This window comes from Meriones unguiculatus, chromosome 5 (genome assembly GCF_030254825.1).
Source record: "Meriones unguiculatus strain TT.TT164.6M chromosome 5, Bangor_MerUng_6.1, whole genome shotgun sequence".
Taxonomy (NCBI): domain Eukaryota; kingdom Metazoa; phylum Chordata; class Mammalia; order Rodentia; family Muridae; genus Meriones; species Meriones unguiculatus.
This window is the reverse complement of record NC_083353.1, coordinates 94,169,672-94,185,398: the sequence shown is the minus strand read 5'-3', so window position 1 is coordinate 94,185,398 and position 15,727 is coordinate 94,169,672. Positions and strand designations below refer to the sequence as shown.

General features: G+C 37.3%; 1 non-coding gene across 1 annotated transcript; it reads right to left on the bottom strand.

The window, feature by feature from the left end:
- Positions 1-250: 250 nt before the first annotated feature.
- On the bottom strand, positions 251-353 carry LOC132654402 (U6 spliceosomal RNA). Its single transcript, XR_009592056.1, has one exon. It is a non-coding gene; the product is annotated as a U6 spliceosomal RNA (small nuclear RNA).
- Positions 354-15,727: the final 15,374 nt, after the last annotated feature.

Here is a 15,727-nt window from a genome sequence, read left to right as displayed (position 1 = left end):
TCTGCACTTTCAATGATCGAGATCGTACTTTAGAGACACTATGCGTAGCTTCAAGTCATAAAAGGGAAGCAATAATAGTGGTACTGAACACAGAGAATTTCCCGATCCCAGGTCCTGAAGCACTGTAAAGCTTTGGGTTATTCATCCTGGGGAACATGCAAAACTCTAATATATCATATTTCTTTTTTAACATTTCACTAAAATCACTTTATGGCCTTTTGGGTAAAATTTGCTTGCCAGGAACTACGACGGAAGTAAGAAATGCTTCACAAGAATCAGTGTTGTCCTTGTATAAGGGCCATGATAATCTTCTCTGTGTCATTACAAATACAGCATCTGTGCTGTGAAAGCAAGCAATCTCATTCCTATTTTAAATGCATACACACAAAATTACATATAACAGACACTATAAACTACAGTGTTTAGAGATAAAAGAAAATATGTTTGAAAGATAGTGCACTTATGCATCTCCTCATGCACAGAGTGACAGAGACATTGGAGGTTTGCATAATTCTGAACTCTCCATGTCAAAATCCAAACTTGCCATTCCAACACAAATTAATACACTTAATTAATTAAGAAAAGGATATTTGGAATGGTGGTAAGGTTAAAAAATGACTGCATCTGAAATCAGTATAGAAAACAAAAATAATATGAAAGCACATGATCACAGCAGCCAAGAACTCTGGAGAATGATCAAGGGAACAAGCGTCAGGGTCTGTGGGATGCAAAAAAAAAAAGCTAGAAAATGCTAAAGCTATAGACAAGTTGGCAAATAAAATTACAGCAGAAATTCTCCTAAATCTAGGGAAAAAAGAAATCCGTACATAAGAGGCATTTAGAACCTCCAAAAGAACACAAAAGACCTTTTCTATAACACATTAAAGTGAAGGTGTCAAGTACACAAAACAACTAATAATAAAAGCTGGAGCCATGCATGGTACTATACACCTTTAATCACAGCACCAATGGAAGCAGAGGCAGGTGGATCACTGTGAGTTAGAGGCCAGCCTGGTCTACAAAAACGAGTTCAGGACATCCAAGGCTACTCTGAGAAACCCAGTCTCAAACAAACAAACAAAAAGAAGTAAAAGTTGTAAGAGAAAAACGCCAATTCATCTGCAAAGGTAGAAATATCAGAATAGCAGTTCTGCCATCAATAATTCTCATAGCTAAAAAGGACAGGGAAAATATGAGGGAGGGTGGGTGGGACTGGGAGGGAGTGAGGGAGGGAGATACAGCTGGGATACAAAGTTAATAAACTGTAACTAATATTAAAAAATAAAAATTAAAAAATGCGATTCTCAGTTTTAAAAAATGGTGAAACTCCATCAGAGAACTAGCTGAACAAAAGATAGGAAGGAATCTACTATACGGAAAACACTAAACCAGAAACCCTCTGAAACTTTAGGAAAACACCTTTAAAAAATAAATAAAATAAAGTCAAACTAACAAAAACCCTTACTGCAACTAGACAAAAGACAACCAACAAAACTACAGAAATTACTAAGCATCTCTCATTAACAACCCAAACTCAAATGGGCTCAGTCTTCTACTCAAGAGACACAGGATGGATGGATGGAAAAAACAAACAACAAAAAAACTTTCTTTATCTCCTAGAACATACCTTACTGGTAAACACAGCCACAGACTGAGAAGTAAAGCCCAGAAAAGAAGTGGAAGAAAATTGAAGATGCATTTCTAAAATGATGACTACTTCAGTACCACACTCTCGTCTCTAGATAAAGTCACACAAATGAAAATCAACTAATACATCTCTAAGCTTTGTATCACTTTCGTGAGGATGAATCATTTATTGCATACTCTTTTCCCTTAGAATAATTGTATCAGTTGGTGATCTCTACAGAACCTCCCTTAATGTCCATACCATTTTGCTCTGTTGTTTTAAGTCAACTAATAGGACAAGAGAATTGCATGATCCTTTTTCAATAAAGTATAAACTCTAAAATTACTATGTTTGTCTTTCTGCTTCTGGGATACCTCACTCAGTATGATCTTTTCTAGTTCCCACCATTTACCTGCAAATTTCATGATTTCCTTGTTTTTAATTGCTGAGTAGTATTCCATTGTGTAAATGTACCACAATTTCTGTATTCATTCCTCAGTTGAGGGACATCTGGGTTGTTTCCAGTTTCTGGCTATTACAAATAAAGCTGCTACAAACATGCATGAGCAAATATCCTGGTTGTATACTTGAGCATATTTTGGATATATGCCTAGGAGTGGTATAGCTGGATCTTGAGATAGCAATATTCCTTAATTGTTTGAGAAAGCACCAGATTGATTTCCAAAGTAGTTGTACAAGTTTATATTCCCACCAGCAATAGAGGAGGGTTCCACTTTCTCCATATACTTTCCAGGATGTGTTTTCACTTGAGTTTTTGATCTTATCCATTCTGATCTGTGTAAGGTGAAATCTCAGGGTCATTTTGATTTGCATTTCCCTAATAGCTAAGGACATTAAGCATTTCTTTGTTTCTATGCCATTCCATATTCCTCTATTGAGAATTCTCTGTTTAGCTCTGTACCCCATTTTTTTAAATTGGATTACTTGATTTGTTGCTGTTTAACTTCTTGAGTTCTCTATATATTCTGGATATCAGCCTTCTGTCAGATGTAGGGTTGGTGAAGATCCTTTTCCAATCCGTAGGTTGTCATTTTGTTCTGATGACAGTGTCCTTTGCCTTACAGAAGCTTTTCAGTTTCATGAGGTCCCATTTATTGATTGTTGCTCTTAGAGCCTGTGCTGTTAGTTTTTTGTTCAGGAGGTTGTCTCTTGTGCCAATGAGTTCGAGGCTCTTCCCACTTTTTCTTCTAACAGGTTTAGTGTGTCTGGTTTGATTTTGAGGTCTTTGATCCACTTGGACTTTAATTTTGTTCAGGGTGATAAGTATAAATCTATTGCATCTTTCTACATGTAGATATCCAGTTAGACCAGCAGTATTTATTGAATGATATATTTTTTTTCATGTTATGGTTTTGGCTTCTTTATAAAAAATGAAATGTTCATAAGTGTGTATGAGTTTATTACTGGGTATTCTATTCAATTCCATTGATCCACTAGCCAGTTTCTATGCCAGTACCATGCAGCTTCTATTACTGTTGCTCTACAGTACATCTTGAGACCAGGGATGGAGATACCTCCAGAAGATCTTTTATTGTAGAAGATTGTTTTAACAATTCTCAGTTTCTTGTTATTCTATATGAAGTTGAGAATTGTTATTTCAAGGTCTATAAATGATTTTGTTAGTAATTTGATGGGAATTGCATTGAATCTGTAGATTGCTTTAGGTAAGATGGCCATTTTTACTATGTTAATCCTGCCAAGCCATGAGCATAGGAGATAGTTCCATCTTCTGATATTTTCTTCTATTTCTTTCTTCAGAGACTGGAAGTTGTTTTTGTTTGTTTTATTTTTTTGTTGTTGTTGTTTTTTGTTTTCATACAAGTCTTTGACTTGCTTGGTTAGAGTTACACCAAGGTTCTTTATATCCTTTGTGGCTATTGTGAAGGGTGTTGTTTTCCTAATTTTTTTCTCAGCCCATTTGTTTTTTGTGTACAGGAGGGCTACTTATTTTTTTAGTTAATTTTGTATTTAGCAACATTGCTGAAGGTGTTTTTCAGTTGTAGGAGCTCCTTGGTAGAATTTTTGAGGTCACTCAGGTATACTACCATATCAACTGCAAATAGTGATACTTTGAATTCTTCCTTTCCAATTTGTATCCCCTTGATCTCCTTTAATTTTCTTATTGCTCTAGCAAAGATTTTAAGAACTATGTTGAAGAGATATGGAGAGAGTAGGGAGCCTTGCCTTGTCCCTGATTTCAGTGGGATTGTGGATATTAGATATATAATGTAGGATAATCATATTAAAATCTTTATACCTAAAGAAGCTAACCAAGAAGGAGGACCCTGGGTAAGATGCTCAATCCTCATTCAGAAAGGCAAAGGGAATGGACATTGGAAGAAGGAGAAAACAGGGAACAGGACAGAAGCCTACCACAGTGGGCTTCTGAATGACTCCATCCTGCAGGGTATCAAAGCAGATGCCGAGACTCATAGCCAAACTTTGGGCAGAGTGCAGGGAATCTTATAAAAGAAGGGAGTGATAGAAAGACCTGAAGGGGACAAGAGCTCCCCAAGGAAAGCAACAGAACCAAAATATCTGGACCCTTTTCTGAGACTGATACTCCAAACCAAGGATCATTCATGGAGATAACCTATAACCTCTGCACCATGACAGCTCAGTGTCCAAGTGGTTTACCCTAGTAAGGGGAACAGGGACTGTCTCTGACATGAACTCATGGGCTGGCTCTTTGGTTACCTCTGCCAGAAAGGGAACAGCCTTACCAGGCCACAGAGGAAGACAATGCACCCTGTCCTGATGAGACCTGATAGACTAGGGTGAGATGGAAGGGAAGGAGGACCTCTTCTATCAGTGGACTTGAGGAGGAGCATGGGAGAAGATGATGGAAGGTGGATTGGAAGGTGGGGGAGAGGGGGAGGGGATGAAGGAGGGGTCTATAGCTGTGATACAAAGTGAATAAACTGTAATTTAAAAAGATAATTAATTTCAAAATAATTTATATTAAATAGATATTTGATCCTAAAAAAATCCTCTAAAATTATATAGAATTAATCATTCAGATTAAATAAACATATTGAGACACTCTTCTCCCAAACCTCATCAGAAAACTAGACAAATTGGGGCTTTAGATGTGTCTACAGAAATAGCTAATTTCTGAGATTTTAATAATTTTTTGTTTAGTTTCTGCTAAACTGGCCTTAAAAATCACCAGAGTTTATGTTTCTCCATACTATTTTTTCTTTTTTCTCAGTTTTTTTAATGAAGTTATTTTCTTCACTAAAAACCGATCTCAGGTCCTCCTTCCTACTCTCCTCCCAGACCCTCCCTCTTAATTCCCCCCATCCACTCCTCCTCCTCTTCCTCTTTTTAAAACAGTTTACCCCTCTGCTGTCCATACTGACCTGGAGTTCTCAGTGCCTCTGTCACAATCTCATAAGTACATGAATGTCATTCATGTACTCCCATGTTCATCTGCCCTCTAAGACTTTGTAAATTTGGAGTTAGCTAGATTTTATCATGTAAGCATTATAAATCAGTTACCACTGTTTCCTGAATATAGTTACCTAGTGCATTTACAGTGGTAGATTACAGTGTGGTTACTATGCTATAAGATGATTGGAAAATTAATGGAAAAGAGAAATTTATTTTTTTTCACATACTATAAGCCAAGGCATTAAGACTACAGGTATGGCCAGATGTGCAATGTAGCAAGGGCTAGTTTCTCTACTTGAAATATCGTGGTTCAAAAACCATGACTTCCAGAAAGGAAGGATCCCATGTTCTTAAAATGAAAAAAAAATGAGTAATAATCCATTCAGGGGGACAGAGCTGCTTTGGCTGAGGCACCTCCTACTAACCTCATGTCTTAATACTACCACAGTGTGGAATACGTTTTCAAACAAAGTTTGGAAACCATAAACTTCTCAAGAAATAGTAGATTCTCATTTCTATCCTTGTCACTGGTCTCAAAAGACTAGAGAATTAAAACCCAGACAGAATGAGCAGAATACAATTATAGTGCTGTATTCTGGGATGGAACTGAGGGCATCTCCAAATATATAGTACCAATGTCTTCATTTGTCTCAATAATTTTAATAACAAAATGTTTATGCACTGTCTAGTTTCCCACTTTGTTTTACATTGTTTTTCACTTTCTAGTGAATTGAATAGGCAAGTTCTAAGGCCTGTTGTTGGACTTTAGCCTGGAATAACAGTGAATTCTTTATAAGCAATGAAATAGCTTCACCAGTCCATTAATTCACTGTCATCAGTACAGGGGAGAATGGAAGACACAGTGTCTGTGCTTGTGAAATGTATGTATAACAGACAGGCAGTATGCTCTACAGACACACCAACATACATGCATACTGTGTTTAGAAGTCATGGAACAAATGTGTTTCAAATTGTTAAAGGTAGAGTTTGATGTTTAATCTCTAACCTACATAGGTAGGGCTTTTGGCTTTTGAAACAATAAATTAGCTGTCCCAATCTGTTCAACTTTTAGGATTATTTTAATATGTATCATTGCTAATAGTTGTCAGCAATTGGTGAGATTTCATGTCTATCTTTCTCCCCTATGCAGGAATTTTATCTGGCTTGAGCTTTCACATGTCACGTGCATTCTAGTACAATCCTGTGTCCACATCTGTCTGTAATAAGCCTATTGTTCCTGGGGGGAGGGGGGGAGAACTGTTACTTTAAAGTTATCTACCACCTACAGCTCTTACCATTTTACTATTCTTCCATGAAGATGACTTTGGGTTGTATAGAGGTATGATATGTATGACATATTTAGTACAGTCATTAGTTAATTTTGTATTGCTGTGAAAAAGCATCATGACCGAGGCAATTTATAAAAGAAAGCAGCAGTTAATTTGAGGCTTAGTTTCAGAGGATTAGAGTCTAAGACCATTATGACATTGGGTATGACAACAGGCAGGCAGGCATGGTGCTGAAGAGCATACATACTGATTCACATACTGTAGGCACAGAGAGACTGGAAAATAGTGGAGGTCCTTTGAAAATCCCAAGCCTGCATCCAGTTACATATCTCCTCCAACACCACCAGGCCCCTATCTAATACTTTCCAAATATTTCTGCCAACTGGGGATAATGTATCCAAACACAAAAGCTTGGGAGAGAGCATTCTTCTTCAAGCCAACAATAGGGCTGGGCACTCCACAGTCTCTTAGACTCTACATACTGCCCAGTTAATGATTTCTGTGTTAATTGCCGGCTATAGAAAGAAAAAGCTCTTCTGGTAAAGATTGAGAGATGTTTTAATCAAAGTATATAACAATGCATTTACCATCATTATAATGCCATATCTACTTAGTAAAATAATAGGATTGAGTTCTCCCCAAAGGACCTATGGCCAATTAAACACAAGTTCCTGGCTCCCTCATCAGTTCCAGGTATGAGTTCCATCTCATGAAGTAGACATTAGATTCAATCAAAAGGTTATTGGTTACTTCAATGATATTAAGGCAACTCTTTCCCTGCTCGGTCTATCTTGTCAGACACGTTATTGTTGTATCTTATCACATCTGCATCTGGGATGTGATTTATTATGTGTATATGGCTATTCTGACGACTGGATCAGAAACAGAAACAGGAAGAAATGAATAAAGCACATTTTTATTATCATCAAAAGAGCAGTTTAGATATTTGCTGAACGTGTTCTGACTCAACAAAAATACCCCCAATGAACCTTAAGATTTTCAGACATGAACTATTTATTTGGTTTAAAAAAAAAAAGTAAGTTTCAAAAAAAAACTTATTGGGGAAGAAATTTTAATCAGTACTCTGATTTTTAACTTCTTGAAGGGTATCTTACTCATTAGGACACCTTTAACACAGTTTTGATGATCTTATATGATTCATACATACAAATTGTAAAAGCAATTATGTGCATTCCATTGTCAAAGAACACATGTGATTTGGTAAAAGAAAGTAAAGTCAAATGGTTAAATCTTTTCTTAGTAAGACCTGCAAACCTCTCATTTAAACACAGACAGGAAATAGAAACAGAGGAGAAAGATATCTTTCTCACAAACACATAGATGCTACTATGAAATTGATTAAATGGAGGATTTAGAACTGTGAATTGAAGAATGATAATAACAATAAAAAAAGATTCGATCAGAAAATTACCCTGTGGTTCTTTCTTTCAGTAAAGGCCAACAGAAAAAGTTATTATTATCCCACTGGCCAACTGAAACTAGAAGCTTATTTTTAAACATCAACCATGATAAATATTGGATAATTTGCTGTTTTGATGATAAACTAAGTACCTTATTTTTGACAACCTCTACAGTGTTCATTTTTGTAGGCAGTATTTATATATATATATATATTTTTTAATTATTGATATCTTACTAAATGCATGATTAGATAAAGAGTTTGAAGAATAAAAGATGTAACAAAACAATGTTTAAAGTTTCTTATTACTTGCTAGTCTAAAATATTGTTATTTTCACCTAGTAGATCTCCATGAAAGGAGTAAAATTTGGAGGGTACCCATGTATCATAATCCCCCAAACTAAACACTGTTATGTCTATTAATTATATTTAAGTGGTCAAATAACCAAAATGCTATGAACATTAAAAATAATTGTAACTATAAAATGTATATATAGAGTTACAATAACAAATCAATTCCTATTTTATTTGCACAGACTGCTTATTCTTCATTATAAGAATCTAGGTGTGGGAACAGAGAAAAATGGTGGCTGAGTAAGGGCTTCGGGGATTGTCAGGACAAAGCATAACAGACAGAGAGAGAGAGAAACAGTGTGTTAAGAGCAGCAGTATTCTTGTAGCCTAGCATTAGGCCTGTTATAGTATAACATGGGAACCTGGGTACTCTGTGTGCATGACTATAATGACTTGGACCCCTGCAGAACATCACTGAACATCAACTATACAATAAGATACCTTATTCCCTACCTTCAGAGAAGCTGTAGGTCAGACTGACGTTACCAGGCATTTTCCAGGTTATTTTGGAATAGCGGAACATCATGCATTTAGATAAAACCTAATCAAAAGTAACAATCAACAGAGCACAGAAAATACCTCAAGTGGGGGAAATTACTTAGAAATTATATGTTTCAAAAGATGTTGCTATTTAGAAAGACGCATACAGTATATACTCACTTATAAGTGGATACTAGACCTAAAAGATAGGATAAACATACTAAAATCTGTACACCTAAAGAAGCTAAACAAGAAGGAGGACCTGGGTTAAGATGATCAATCCTCACTTAGAAGGACAAATGGGATGGACATTGGAAGTAGGAGAAAACAAGAAATAGGACAGGAGCCTGCCACAGAGGGCCTCTGGAAGTCTCTACCCAGCAGTGTATCAAAGCAGATACTGAGACTCATAACTAAACCTTGGGGGAGTTATTAAGACCTGAGAGGACAGGAGCTCCACAAGCACCAAATATATCTGGGCACAAGGGTCTTTTCTGAGACTGTTCTCCAACCAAGGATAATACATGGATATAACTTAGAACCCCTGTTCGGATATAGGCCATGGCAGCTCAGTATCCAAGTGGATTCTGGGTTCTCCAATAAAGGGAAAAAGAATTGTCTCTGACATGAACTCAGTGGCTGGATCTTTGACCTCCTCCCCCTCCACCACCAACACACACACCCAGAGGGAGGAGCAGCCTTGCTTGGCCACAGAGGAGGACATTGCAGCCAGTCCTAATGAGACCTGATAAGCTAGGGTCAGATGGAAGGGGAGGAGGACCTCCCCTATCAGTGGACCTAGAGAGGGGTAGGGAGGAGATGAAGGAGCGAGGGTGGGATTGGGAGGAAATAAGAGAGGATGCTACAGTTGGGATACAAAGTAAATAAACTGTAATTAGTATAACAAAAAAATTAAATTAAAAAAAAGATGTTGCTATTTAGACTTCTAGAAATGAAATAGTGGAAACACTCCATTAAAAAAAAAAATTCTAAGCAAATGCATCCAGCTTAGGCTTTCTGAAAAATGACAAGCACAAAAAAATCCATAAAAGAAAGACAGGAACAAATACTTTTGTCTTGATCAGAGATGAAGCCATATGTCAGCAAACATCAACAGTTTACTGAATAAAGAGAAAGCAAGGGAGTCTTCCTTCACACTTATACTCCACCTAGTTCTGATATTCTTTTCTGAACAATATGGTATGACAAAGAAGTAAAACATAAACGAATTGGAACTGATAGACTCAAACTGACACTCTTTGCACATGGGATGATTTCACAGACAGCAAAACAAGACAAATGAAAATCTCCACACAAATCCTACTCATAGTTAAAATGTAGAGAGACGCTTTGGAGTCACCAAATAAAACGTAGTACTATGGCTGGCTGTCAGCAGTAAATAAGTAAAACTTAAATCAAACGAGAACCTTACATACAAAAGGCACAAATAGAAACATTCAAGCTATATCTCTTCATACCAGGCATAAAAATAATTAAACCACAAATGCAAAAATTTCCAGAAAAAAAATGATAAAACAAATACAAACAGAAATTGAGAGTGCATTTCCATGGGCAGACAAAGTGATATTCTTAAAAGGCTCATATCACACAAAGCTCTTTTTGAGTATACTGTAATCTAATACAATGTCTATCAACATACCAAGAAAATTCTCTACAAAATCCAGTAAAAAGTTTGAATTTTTAAAATGTATTTATTCTTTATTAATTACAGTTTATATACATTGTATTCCAGCTACAATATCCTCCCTACCTCCTCCCAATCCCACATTCCCTCCCTCATCTCTCCCATGCCCCTCCCCAAGTCCACTGATAGGGGAGGTACTTATCCCCTTCCCTCTGACACTAGCCTATCTGGTCTCATCAGGACTGGCTGCATTGTCTTCCTCTGTTGCTTGGTAAGGCTGCTCCCCCATTAGGGGGAGGTGATCAAAGAGCCAACCACTGAGTTCATGTCAGAGATAGACCCTGTTCCCATTATAAGGGGACCCACTTGGACACTGAGCTGCCATGTGCTACATTTGTTCAGGGGTTCTAGGTTAACTTCATGCATGGTCTTTGGTTAGAGCATCAGTCTCAGAAAACACTCCTGAGCTCACATTTTTTTGAATCTGCATCTCTACTTGTGGACCTCCTGCCCCCCCTCCAGGTCTCTCTACTTCCCCCTTCTTTCATAAGATTCCCTGTACTCTGCCCAAAGTTTGGCTATGAGTCTCAGCATCTGCCTTGATACATTTCTGGGTAGTGTCTTTCAGAGTCCCTTTGAGGTAGGCTCCTGTCTTGTTCCCTGTTTTCTTCCTCTTCTGATGTCTATTCTTTTTGCCTTTCTGAATGAGGATTGACCCTCATCCTTCTTGCTTAACTTCTTTGGTGTACAGATTTTAGTACTTTTATCCTATATTATTTGTCTAATATCCACTTAAAAGTGAGTATATACCCTGTGTGTGTTTCTGCTTCTTGGATACCTCACACTGGGTGATCTTTTCTAGTTCCCACCATTTGACTGCAAATTTCATGATTTCCTTGTTTTTAATTGCTAAGTAGTATTCCATTGTGTAAATATACCACAATTTCTGTATCCATTCTTCAACTGAGGGGCAACTAAGTAGTTTCCAGATTCTGGCTATTAATAATAAAGCTGCTATGAACATGGTTGAACAAATGTCCTTGTTGTATACTTTAGCATATTTTGGATATATGCCTAGGAGTGGTATAGCTGGATCTTGAGGTAGCTCTATTCCTAATTGTTCAAGAAAGCACCAGATTGATTTCCAAAGTGGTTGTACAAGTTTACATTCCCACCAGCAATGGAAGAGGGTTCCCCTTTCCCTATGTCCTCTCCAGAATGCACTGTCACTTGAGTTTTGATCTTAGCCAATCTGATGAGTGAAAGTGAAATCTCAGGATTGCTTTGATTTTTGAATTTCATATGGAAAAACAAACAAACAAACAAACAAAAAAACAGAATTGCTAAAACAATCCTGTACAAGAACAGATCATCTGGAGGTATCCCCCTCCCTGATCTCAAGCTGTACTACAGAGCAATAGTAATAAAAACCGCATGGTACTGGCATAGAAACAGAAAGGAGGATCAATAGAACCAAATAGAAGACCCAGAAATAAACCCACACACCTATGGATACTTGATTTTTGACAAAGAAGCCAAAACCATACAATAGAAACAAAGACAGCATCTTCAACAAATGGTGCTGGTCTAACTAGATGTCTACATGTACAAAAATGCAATAGATCCATATTCATCACTGTGCATAAAACTGTATATACATATATATATATATATATATATATATATATATATACTGAAACATGAACACACGCACACTCATGCATGCATGCACAATTGCCCCCAAAACAAATTAAGCTCCGCAAATGAACAAAGCTGGAGGTATTAAACTACTTGACTTCAAAAATATACCATGAGGTTTTAAAGCCAAAACATCTTGATATTGACATTAAAAACAATTAATTTATTGTAGGCCAATAAAATGGAATAGAGATTCTATTGGCAAACTTATTCACTGATAGCTGAATGGCTTTGACATGTTTAGTGAGAATATATGCTGGGAAAGGGCCAGTCTTTTCAACAGATGGTAGTGAGAAATTAAATCTAACCATGATGAAATTTAAAAGTAGATCTTTATATAATATCAGCTACAAAAATCAACTCAAATATATTAATGGTTTGAATGTAAGAGCTGGAGCTAGGGAACATAGGGTCAATTTTAGTCGTTTTTTCAAGACATAACCAAAATAGAAACAAGTAAAAATAGAAAGGTTATACAGAGCAAAAGTAACAGTTTACAGAATAGAGTAACCCCTGCAGTATGGGAGAAAATACTTAAACATGGTAGTTTTTGAAAAGAAATTATATTTAGACACCTAAGTAACTCTAAAAGCTCACAAGGAATAAAAAGCTACCAAAATGGAAATCAGAACCAAAATCACGTATCATCTGAATGCTGTAAGACTGGCTAGTACCTCAAACTCCCTGTTTGATAACCTGTTCCTATGAACATGTTGAAAACATAAGAAAGGGTAGAAAGGGGAATGAATATGATCAAGGTACATTATGTATAGGCCCAAAAATATGTCAGAATAGAAATCTATTATTTTTCACATTAAGCATGTTAGTAATAAATAAAAATAGAACTCATTGTATAACACCATTTGAACTATATATTATTATAGTTGTATAAAAAAAGTATTTAGACACGGCTGGGATACAGAGTTAATAAAATGTAACTGATAAAAAAAAACAAAAAAAAGTATTTAGTTTTCTTAATCAGTGTAAAATGATGGACACAAGAATCCTATCTTGGTATTCTAACAAAAGAAATCAGTATGTAAAACAGAAATCTTTACTCCCGTGTCCATTGCTACATTGCCCACAACAAATAAGACAGAAACAACTTCAATGACCATCCCAACTCAATGCATTAAGTTTAGGTCACCCTGAGCTAAAGGATAAGAAACTGACCCCCAGAAAACTAAAAGTACAACTGGGAAGATGACTCAATGGGGAAATGCTTGCTGCACAAGAATGACGACCAAAATTTTGGTGTCTGGATCCCAAGTAAATTTTAGGCAGGTGTGTGACCCACCTGTAATCTAGTATGTGGGAGGAAGAGACAACAGAACTTGAAAGAACAATTCTAAACTTCATTTGGTAAACCAAAAAATTCGAGAATACCTGGAAAGAAAAATTCTCAACTTGGTATGGAATAACAAGAAATCAAGAATTGCTAAAACAATCCTCTACAATAAAAGATCTTCTGGAGGTATCTCGATCCCTGATCTTAAGTTGTACTATAGAGCAACAATAGTAAAAACTGCATGGTACTGGCATAGAAACAGATCAATGGACCCGAACAGAAGACCCAGAAATAAACCCACACACTTATGGACACCTGATTTTTGACAAAGATGCCAAAACCATACAATGAAAAAAGTTAGCATCTTCAACAAATGTTGCTGGTCCAACTGGAAGTCTACATGTAGAAAAATGAAAACAGATCCATATTTATCACCCTGAACAAAACTGAAGTCCAAGTGGATCAAAGACCTCAACATAAAACCAGACACATTAAATCGGCTAGAAAAAAAAAGTGGGGAACATCCTAGAACTCATTGGTACAGGAGAAAACTTCCTGAACAGAACACCAACAGCACAGGCTCTAAGAGCAACAATCAATAAATGGGACCTCATGAAACTGAAAAGCTTCTGCAAAGCAAAGGACACAGTAATCAAAACAAAGCGACTGCCTACAGATTGGGAAAGAATCATCACCAACCCTTTATCTGACAGAGGACTCATATCCAGTATATATAAAGAACTAAAGAAGCTGAAAAGCAGCAAACCAAGTAATCCACTTAAAAAATGGGGAACAGAGCTAAACAGAGAATTCTCTGTAGAAGAATATCGAATGGCAGAGAAGCACTTAAAGAAATGATCAACCTCATTAGCCATTAGGGAAATGCAAATCAAAACAACCTGAGATTTCAACTTACACCCATCAGAATGGCCAAGATCAAAAACTCAAGTGACAACACATGTTGGAGAGGTTGTGGAGAAAGGGGAACCCTTCTCCACTGCTGGTGGGAGTGTAAACTTGTACAACCACTCTGGAAATCAATCTGGCACTTTCTCAGACAACTAGGAATAGCGATTCCTCAAGATGCAGCCATACCACTCATAGGTATATACCCAAAAGAGGCTCAAGTACACAAAAAGGACATTTGCTCAACGATGTTTGTAGCAGCTTTATTTGTAATAGCCAGAAGCTGGAAACAGCCCAGATGCCCCTCAACTGAAGAATGGATGCAGAAATTGTGGTACATCTATACAATGTAGTATTACTCAGCAATGAAAAATAAGGAAATCATGAAATTTGCAGGTAAATGGTGGGATCTGGAAAGGATCATCCTGAGTGAGTTGTCCCAGAAGCAAAAAGACACACACGGTATATACTCACTCATATAAACATAGAACATAGAATAAATCCACTAAAATCTGTACATCTAAACATACTAAGCAAAAGAGAGGACCCTAACTAAAATGTTCAATCCCCATCCTGAAAGGCAAAGAGGATGGACATCAGAAGAAGAAGAAAAGAGGAAACAACCTAGGAACCTGCCACAGGGGGCCTCTGAAAGCCTCTGCCATGCAGACTGAGAAAGCAGATGCTGAGCCTGATGGACAACTGATGGGCAGAGTGAATGGAATTTTATGTAAAAAGTGGGAAATAGATTCTTTGGATAGTTTTATTTGTTTCTAGTTGATTGATTTCAGCCCTCAGTTTGATTATTTCCAGCCGTCTCCTCCTCTTGGGTGTATCTGCTTCTTTTTTTTCTAGGGTTTTCAGTTGGGCCATTAAGTTGTTTGTATGTGATGTTACAAATTTCTTCTTGCAGGCACTTAGTGCTATAAATTTTCCTCTGAGCACTGCTTTCAATGTGTCCCATAAATTTGGGTATGTTGTGCCTTCCTTTTCATTGAATTCTAGGAAGTCTTTAATTTCTTTCTTTATTTCTTCCTTAACCCAGCTGTCATTGAGTAGTAAGTTGTTCAGTTTCCATGTGCGTGTCGGCTTTTTGTTGTTTCTGTTGTTGTTGAGGTCGAGCTTTAGTCCATGGTGGTCAGATAGTATACAAGGGATTATTTCAATCCTTTTGTATCTGTTGAGGCTTGCTTTGTGGCCCACTATATGGTCTATTTTGGAAAAGGTTCCATGCGGTGCTGAAAAGAAGGAAAGGATAGGAGCTCCACAAGGACCAAATATATCTGGGCACAGGGTCTTTTCTGAGACTGACATTCAACCAAGGACCATGTATGGATATAACCTAGAACCTCCACTCAGATGTAGCCTGTGGTAGCTCAGTAACCAATTGGTTTCCCAAAGTGAGGGGAACAGGGACTATTTCTAACAGGAACTCAATGACTGGCTCTTTGGTCTCCCCACCCCCGAAGGGAGGAGCACTCCTGTTAGGCCACAGAGGAGGGCTTTGCAGCCAGTCCTGAAGATACCTGCTAAAACAGGATCAGATGAATGGGGAGGAGGTCCCCCCTATCAGTGGACTTGGAAAGGGGCACGGTGGAGATGAGGG